Raw genomic sequence first — 9250 nt, forward strand, 5'->3', positions numbered from 1 at the left:
AATCACATTAGAAAACAGAGACTCCAGAATGTCAAGCACATTAATTGTGCTAAGAAATGAATTAAGAACAGAATACAAGCTCTGAAATATAATGACAATTTGGAACTTAAAATCTCTCTGTGTTCAGAAGTGATAAGCTGAAAAATGTCAAGTGTAAATTTTTCTAGGAGGCTGATTTATGCTATCAGAGAAACTGTACATCCTCATTTCATTCCTTCATTAATTCACTAAATCAATGGATGTGTATGGAGTGCCTATGATGTGCCAGGCACATCTGCTAGGTATTGGGATAAATAATGCACAAAACCAGAAATGGTGCCTAAGACTTAATTCACAAATATTTCAGTTTAGTAATTAATAAATGATTATTAAATAAAATATCTCACATGTAGAAGTAACAGTATAAATGTGATAATTGTTATGAGGAAAACGTCTGTGATACAGAGACAGTGTATAATGTGGGAAGTTGACTTATGGACTTTACCAGGGAATTCTTCCCTGAGGAAATAACTTTTGAGCTGAGGTTAAAGGATAAATAGGAATCAGTTAAGCAAACAAAGGCAGGAGGAATGTTTACTGCAGAGGAAACAGCATGTCCAAACGGTCTGTTGCTAAAAGAAATAGCATATTTGAGAAAAGGAATAAAAACAAGCGTGGCTAGAGACAGGTACTAAGGGGGGTGGGGGCTGGTACAGGAAGTCAGGTATGGATGAGATCATGCTTTAATATGGACACTGTAGGTCATATTAGGAATTTTGATCTCTGTTATGGATTGAATTATGTTCCTAGAAATGTGTTCAACTTGGCTAGGCCATGATTCCCAGTATTGTGTGATTGTCCACAATTTTGTCATCTGCTGCGATTTTCCTACGTGTTATAAATCTGCGTCTGCGATGTTAACGACGCAGGGTTAGAGAAAGTTATGTTAACAAGACAGGACTCAATCTACTAGATTAGGTTGCGTCTTAAGTCAATCTCTTTTGAGATATAAAAGAGAGAAGCGAGCAGAGAGACAGAGGACCTCATACCACCAAGAAAGCAGCATGGAGAGCAGAGCGCATCCTTTGAGCCCGAAGTGCCTGTGTCTGAGAAGCTCCTAGACCAGGGGAAGATAAGGACCTTCCTTCAGAGCCACCAGAGAGAGAAAACCTTCCCCTGGAGCTGGCGTCCTGAATTCGGACTTCCAGCTTCCTAAACGGTGACAAAATAAATTACTCTTTGTTAAAGCCATCCACTTGAGTATTTCAGTTACAGTGACACTGGATGACTAAGACAATCTCTAAGATCAATAAAACACCACTGAATGATTTTAAGCAGGTAGTTGACTTGATTGAATTTGTGTTTTGAAAATACTAGTCTAGATCGGAGTGGAGGCAAAAATAAACGTTAGCAGACCACTTAGAAGATTATTATACTAGTCTTATGAAGAGATAATGAAAAAGTGAACTAGGGAGGTTGCAGTGTAGCTGGGGGTTATGGGTAATTTAAAACGTTTTGCAAAATAAATTTGACAGACTTGGTAAATCATTGAGTAATAGGGAAGAGGATGGTATCAAGGATAACTTCTTCAGTTCTGCATTGTTTCTGGATGGATGGTGGTGTCATTCACCGACAAAGGAACCATTGAAAAAGGACTGAGTTTAGGGGAGATTATAATGATTTGATTATGTTTAATTTTAGGTGCATTTGAAACATCAAAGAAAGGATGACAGCAGTTGGAGATAAGGGTCTGGAACTCCGAGGGAACCATGCTTCTCAGTTTGTCTGGGACAATCCTGATTTACAACTTCTCTGCTTGTCTATTAACAGCATCTACTTTCACTCTCAAAAGTATTCTGGTTTGAACAATAAATTGTATGGTTACTCCAGTTATAACTGACTGAAATTCCTCTGTTAGAAATCTTTCCAAATTCTCATCTTTTGTGTTTGTAGAGACATGGGTTTGTTCTTTTCCAGAACTCATTTCTTCTTTCCAACCAGTAGTGCCCTAATTTTTCTTTGAAGAGTTCGCATTACCTTTATTTCCATTTACTTGGGTTGATCCAAGGGTGGGTCTCTGTTGGCTTTAGCTTATCATTAAATCCCGTTTAATTGAGCACAGTTGTTGGATTAGGGAGGGGTACATAACACAGTTACAGATATTGAGAGACAGTGAATTTCAGAGCTTTGTATCGGAGGGAAAAGAGACTCTACTCCACAGAATGGTGAGGTGTTAGTGTGTGAGAGCTGGAACTATGGCAGCCATTATCAATCAGAAGGTAATCTGAAGCTTATTTTGGTGGGGGACAAGGGACAATGTGTGGCTTGAAGATTAAGGATGCCACTGAAGGCAAAGGACAGAGTCAAAGAGAAATTGGCTTTTTGGTGTCATTGTTTGAACTACTGGACCATATCTTACTGGCTACTGGAGTTTAATTTATGTGGATTAACTTGGTCCTTTTATTTAAACCAGCTTGACTTGAGTTTTGTCACAACATTAAGTTCTAAGAACTTAGTTCTAGCATATTAAGTTGTTCATCTGTAACTGATGATATATCGTGCTATTAAAATGTACGTCTTCTTATGGGGGAGTGAAGTAGGGAGTTTGTTGTTGGCTGAATGAGGGCAAAAGATCAGATATTATTCCTCTGCAATTTTTTCCATTTAGTTCTGGCTTGAGTGGGGAATCCTGTGATAGGGCTCCTCAAATTAACAGTATTTGAGAAGGATAAAGATGAGATTCTCTGGAACCTAGTAAGAGGCACATGAACACAGTGGCATCACTAGGGATGTGTGGGTAGTGTTGACCACATCAGGTGACATTGTCAGAGGGGTGACACAAAAATGACTGTCCATAACATTTTTGTGCAGTGTTTCAGCAGAAATTTACTATTTTTAATCAAAATAACCCCGTAGTTAGTTACAACAACAAAAACATTTTTCATAAGCCCAGCTTACATGTATCAATATACCTACAAGGCTAAAACTCTATAGTAATTTACTTTTTGAACCTTCTAATGCCCTCAGGTCAGAGTTGTCATTATTACACAGTTACAATGACTCTTCGAATCATGTGATTTCGTCTGCATGAGCTACAAGCATATGCTGTTGTTTTCATTGCTGCCAGTATTTTTATAGTCGCTGATCTTGTCAAATTTTTTGATGTTTTTGCCACAGTGTTGTGGTAATTAGTATCTGTTAACCTATATCAATAACTTTTTTGAGAATGAAGTAGTAACTAAAAGAAAATAAGCCATGATATACAAGAATTACAATTTACGAGTGACATTAGTACAAAAAACATTACTAAGGATTCTGTATGGTCTAGTATGGGAGGAGGTCCACGGGGTGGTGACACCACAAATTACCGCACTGGGTAACACCAACCCTAGCAACTCCACTGCGTAAGCAATACATGCAAAGATAGAGCAAGTGAGATGCACAAAATTATTCAAGTAGCACCTTCAGGGTGCTCACCTTTTGGCATCATGGATGTCTGGTTCGTTGTTAGATTATTGCTTTTGTCTTATTGTTTATTCATTAATACAGATGTGAACTCCACCTTCAGTATCTCAGTGTCTGTTCTTGTGGTATTTAACCAGTCTAATCTATTTAGAGATTTAAGTAAATTTTCTAGGCCCTACCAGAGTATTCATTCATGTTTATGTCACACTTCCCAGAGTGGGAATGGTTTTTACAGATTTTTCAGATATTTATAGCATGAATCTATTTATCTTATAGCAAATCCCTCCAACCACTGTCTCAGGTACACATGTGAACTATAGTAACGAGGGTGCAGGAGATATTCCCCACTCTCTACATCTTGCTTTTCATGGCGTGTATGTATTTTGTTATTATGGTTTAGCATTCTAAATAACAGATATCACATTCAGACTGGTAATTGAGGAAAAATTAACCAGGAAAATATGTACAAAATAGTGGACAAAGTGTGTTGTTTTGGATGCTGTTGGGTTGATTCTGTCTCATAATGATCCTATGTTATGAGACAGAGTAGAACTGCCCCGTAGGGTTTTCTTGGCTGTAATCTTTACGGAAGCAGATCACTAGGTCTTTCTTCCCTGGAATAGCAGAGTGGGTTTGAGCCATCAACCTTTCAGTTCACAGACAAGTTCTTAACTGTTACACCACCGGGGTTCCTTGGGAAGGTTTAGGGAAAGCAACAATTCAAGGTAAGTACCTTGAGCTGGTATCAGTAGAGTCGTTATTACCCTTCAGCTTAAGGGCAACAGGAGAGACAGTATTCACTAGAACCTGGTCAGAGAGCTTTATGAGGAGGGCTGTGCAATGTATCATGTTCGCAAGTTCTTAGTGAAGGCCATTTGGAGCAGAGCACAGACTAGACACTGTTCCAATGGCGAGTTCAACAGGCGTTTATTACTTCCAGAATAAACAGGACAGGGATGAGAAGAACAGCAAACATCCTCATCAGTCAGCATTCCCTGAGGTTAAGCTCCCATCCTAGAGCGTGATGTTACCTTGCATCCATTCATACCCCACTTCATGCCATGAGAGAAGAATGCCAAAGCCCTTCTCTCTTGGGGTTAATATACTAGCAAGCTACAATGTCTATGTACCGAACAGTATGTTCATAAAGAAAGAAAGAAAAGGGAATAATAAAAGGAGAAGCCCCCCTGTAAGCGATGGACATTACTCATTGTCTCATGCTCAGGATGTATAATCATCTCCTGATGGCTAGTCTAGATTCACTGGCATCAGGAACATTCTCTCCCCCCTTTACCCTACTATGAAAGCTTAACAGAGTCTTGGTTTCTTCAGAGGGCAATCGTGTCTCCCTAAGATGTAAGCTTTGTCTATTAGTAGCTATTATGTCCATTAATAGCTATGGATACGGTAAGAGAGATTATAGCACACCTGAGCATCCAGCAGATTGCCTGATGGGGGTCAGAGGTAAATGTCAACCTCCTAGTGCACAGAGTAGGGAAAAAGAGTAAATAGTGAATCTGGGGTGGGGGGGGCAAATAGAAGATATCCAGTACTGGAGTTGTCAGAGGACAGTGAATAGAATTTAAAGCGCTGAGACTGGGTGAGATCACTGAGGGAGTAAATGTAAATACGACAGAGTTGCAAGGACTGAGCCAGGAGAAATTCAACATTAAGAGTTGGAAGAGAAGAGGACAAAAGATCAACAGATAATGAGAAGGAGCATTCAGTGTGGTAGGATGAACACTGGGGAGTGTGATGATCTGGAATCCAAATAAATAAAATATTTGTAGGAGAAGGAAGTGATTATAATTGTTAAATATTGCAAAAGATCGATTAAGAAGGGAACTGAGAACTGATAATTGAATTAGCCATATGGATGTCATTGGTGACTTTGACAAGGGTAATTTCCATAGCGAGTTGGCTGGAAAAGTTTGATTTGAATACTTTTAAAAGAGGATGGCAGGATAAGAATTTGAGACAGCAAATATACAGAAATATTTCCAGTTTTGCTTTTAGGTGAGCAAAGAAATGGAGATGGTAGATGGAATAAAAGGCAAAGTAAAGTCAAGAGAAGGTTTATTTAAGATTCTAAAAATAAATGCTTATTCACTCTCTTATGTAGGAGCATACAGATTGTTTTCAATATTTTCACATTGTGAAACAATGTAAAATAATAATCTGGGGCATATATCTTTTTGTACTGTACCAGTTTTAATTCTCAAGAATAACCAACTTTTTAAGCTGAGTAAGCCTTCTTATATTTTTAATACACAACTGGCAAAATGAATAGGCTCCAATTAGTTTAAAGAAAATGTTTTATCGTTGAAAAATAACTCTTTTGTGTGAAGACAGTTCCAGTTGAACCAAGCAATATTTCGACTGAGTTAAAAAAAAAAGAGAGAGAGAGAAAGAAAAGAAACCGCCATGGATTATGCAAAGAAGTGAGAGGATTACGCTGAGAGTTAAAAACAAAACAAAACATGGAAAAGGCAACTCGGATTGTCATTTCTGAAACCTTTCTTTTGTTTAACTGACAATCTCTGATGAATAAGATTTGATACAAAAACATCTGGTATTCACTAAAATTATTTTTTCCCCTCACAATTTTTGCAGGTCATGATAGAAAATAACAATTCAATTGTAATCTGCTCTTTCATAAATTCTGATGGGAAAAAGAATTGTGGGAAACTGACTTCTTTGGAGGGAAGGTTCTTGTCCTAGTTTGGTGATTTCATAATGCATACAGGGTTAGCAAACAGAGCTCCATTCATTTCTTGGACTGTTCATGTTTTTAGTGGTTTAAATAAGAACTTAGTTTGCCATATGTTATGTACACCGTATTATTTTCCTAGAGCTGCCATTACAAATTACCAAAAACTGGGTTACGTAAATCAACTGGAATTTATTCACTCACAGTTTTGGAGGCTAAAAGTCCAAAATCAAGGTGTCAGCATGGTCATACTCCCTCTAAAGGCTTTAGAGAAGAATCCTCCCTTGCCTCTTCCTACCTTCTGGTGGTTGCTGGTAATCTGTGGCATTTCTCGGTTTGTAGCTGCATCACTCCAATTTCTGCCTTCATCCTCACACGACTGTCTTTCCTCTGTGTGTGTTTGTGTATTGTCAAGTCTCCATCTCCTTATAAGGACAACAGTCATTGGATTTAGGGCCCATTCTAATTCAGAATGACTTCATCCTAACTTTATTACTTCTGCAAAGACCCTATTTCCAGTAAGGTCCCATTCACAGGTACTGGAGATTAGGACTTCAGCATATCCTTTGGGGAACACAATTCAACCCATTAAACCATCTTCTAAAACGATAATGTGGTCTACAGGAATGTTATACACCTTACATTTAACAGGTAAATTGGGAGTTTTGGTTATTTGAAGTGTACATAAGTTAACGTTTCAAAACAAAGAGAAATAAATACATTTTAATTATGAAATTAGCTTCCTTTTATGGAGATCAAGAGCAAGAGGGTGACAGAAACAGCTTTGACTCACAGTCTTACACCACCTTGACCTTATGGGCATATATTATTCCAAAATTCCCTTGAGTCTGACTGAAGAGGGTGTTGTTTGTTTGTACAAAGGTTTTGTGTGTGTGTGTATTCTACTTGAGTTTAGTCCCACTCTCTTCAACCAAAGTTGAACTTCGAAAACCTTAAATATAAAAGCAAATTCTAATTCTAATCTCTCTTTTTTCTTTATAGCATTTTGCAGTATGTATTTTCTGCTGCATTACCTAGTTGCTCCATGTGCGTTTGTTTTTATAGTGCTCAATATTTTGTGTGCGTCCTTTGAGCTAATTAGTACATGGCATCTTCTTCAGAAGATTATAGTCTTGAGAAGATTATAAAGTCTCCTCTTCAATAAACATTCTGGATATATATTTTTTGGCTTCTCTTTTAAAATTTTAAATTCATTTTTTTTCTATTTCTGTGGCATTCTTCGTTCACATCCTGCTCTCCCTCAAAAGATGATTATTCATTCATGAACTACCAAAAATATTTACGATGTATCAAATACTGTATGAAACATTGGCAGTACAAATATATATTTATAGTCAAAATTGAAAAACTCTACTGTATATAAAGAATGTATATCTCTAGATCAGGTCAATTTTAGATGATAATAAATTAGCCCATTTGTGGAAGAAACTGTCAGAGCCCTGCTCATAGCCCCTAGACCCATCTGGAAGGTCACACGCAAGCAAACATGCTAAATACTTATACTTACTATGTTTCTCTGTCAATGAAGTGGGGAGCTAATGCAACCAGTAGACAAATTCTGAGATGTAATCTACATGGCTTCAGAGAGGTCTCCACTGGAACCGAGTCCCAGTTGCCCACTTCAGCAAACTTTATTGACTTCTGTCTGTTCTCTCTCTTGCTTGCCCATTCCTATACTTTGATAATTGGGATCCTTTCCCAAATAGACCACTTGCAATTAAATTCTGTCTTAGGGTCTACTTTTGGTAACCCAAACAAAGATACCATTTAAACAAGCTACAAAGTTTAGGTATTTTCTACTTTCAGGTATTTCTTGTTCTGACTATTTTGTACTGGGATACTGTAGAAATGAGAAATTTTGTTGGCTGTCTTTGAAAAAAAAATTCATTATGTGATTCAAGGCTTTTTGCTGACTTGGGCAAATTGAAAAATGTCTGCCCCTGCAGGGCCAACAGTCACTCATGGTAAAGCATCACTTAACACTTTCTTTTTGTCCCCACCATATTTCTGCTTCAGGCAAGTGCCAGAATGGAAGGGACAACAGTCATGATTACTGAAACAATAAAGCTGACACTGTTAGTTTAAAAGATCATGTATCATATGTGGATATATTTTTCTAGACCCTGCTTACTATTCCTCTTTCGGATTTTGTTCTAATAGTAGACTCCTTTTGATACCAACTGTTATGGGTTGAATTGTGTCCCCCCAAACGTGTGTCAACTTGGCTAGGCCATGATTCTCAGTATTGTGTGATAGTCTACTATTTTGTCAACTGATGTGATTTTTCTATTTGTTGTAAATCCTGCCTCTATGATGTTAATGAGGCAGGATTCAAACTACAAGATTAGATTGTATCTTGAGTCAAACTCTTTTGATATATAAAAGAGAGAAGCAAGCAGAGAGACAGGGGGACCTCATGCCACTAAGACTGAAGAACCAGGAGGAGAGTGTGTCCTTTGGACCTGAAGTCCCTTTGCTGAGAAGCTCCTAAACCGGGGAAAGATTGATGACAAGGACCTTCCCCCAGAGCCAATAGTGAGAGAAAGCCTTCCCATGGAGTGGGCACCCTGACTTCGGACTTCTAGCTTCCTAAACTGTGAGACAATAAATTTCTCTTTGTTATAGCCATCCACGTGTGATATTTCTGTTATAGCAGCACTAGATAAGTAAGACACCAACTATTTTATCCTTATTGTTTGTTTTGTTTTGCAATATTTGACTCATTAGTGGGAATATATAGATATCTTTTTTTTAATAAAAAAGAAATGGCAATATACATTGTCTTTAGACCCTTTCAAAATTTTATATATGAACCCACATATACATAAATATATACACATATTATACACACGTACACACTCACATGAAATAGAGAGGAGTAAAAGTACAGAAAAAAGCAAAGAAATCTGAAGAGCATCACAGTGGCCGTTTCTGTTTCATTTTTCTGCCATTGATGCCTTCAGTTAGAAATGCCTACAAGCAAAATGGAGTATCTAGTTATTGAAAGAATAGTAAAATGGTTATTTTAATCTTAAATAACTTTCCACGATCCTTCCAAGTTGTGTAAAAATCTCA

Source organism: Trichechus manatus, unplaced genomic scaffold (genome assembly GCF_000243295.1).
Source record: "Trichechus manatus latirostris isolate Lorelei unplaced genomic scaffold, TriManLat1.0 scaffold00142, whole genome shotgun sequence".
In the NCBI taxonomy this organism is placed as follows: domain Eukaryota; kingdom Metazoa; phylum Chordata; class Mammalia; order Sirenia; family Trichechidae; genus Trichechus; species Trichechus manatus.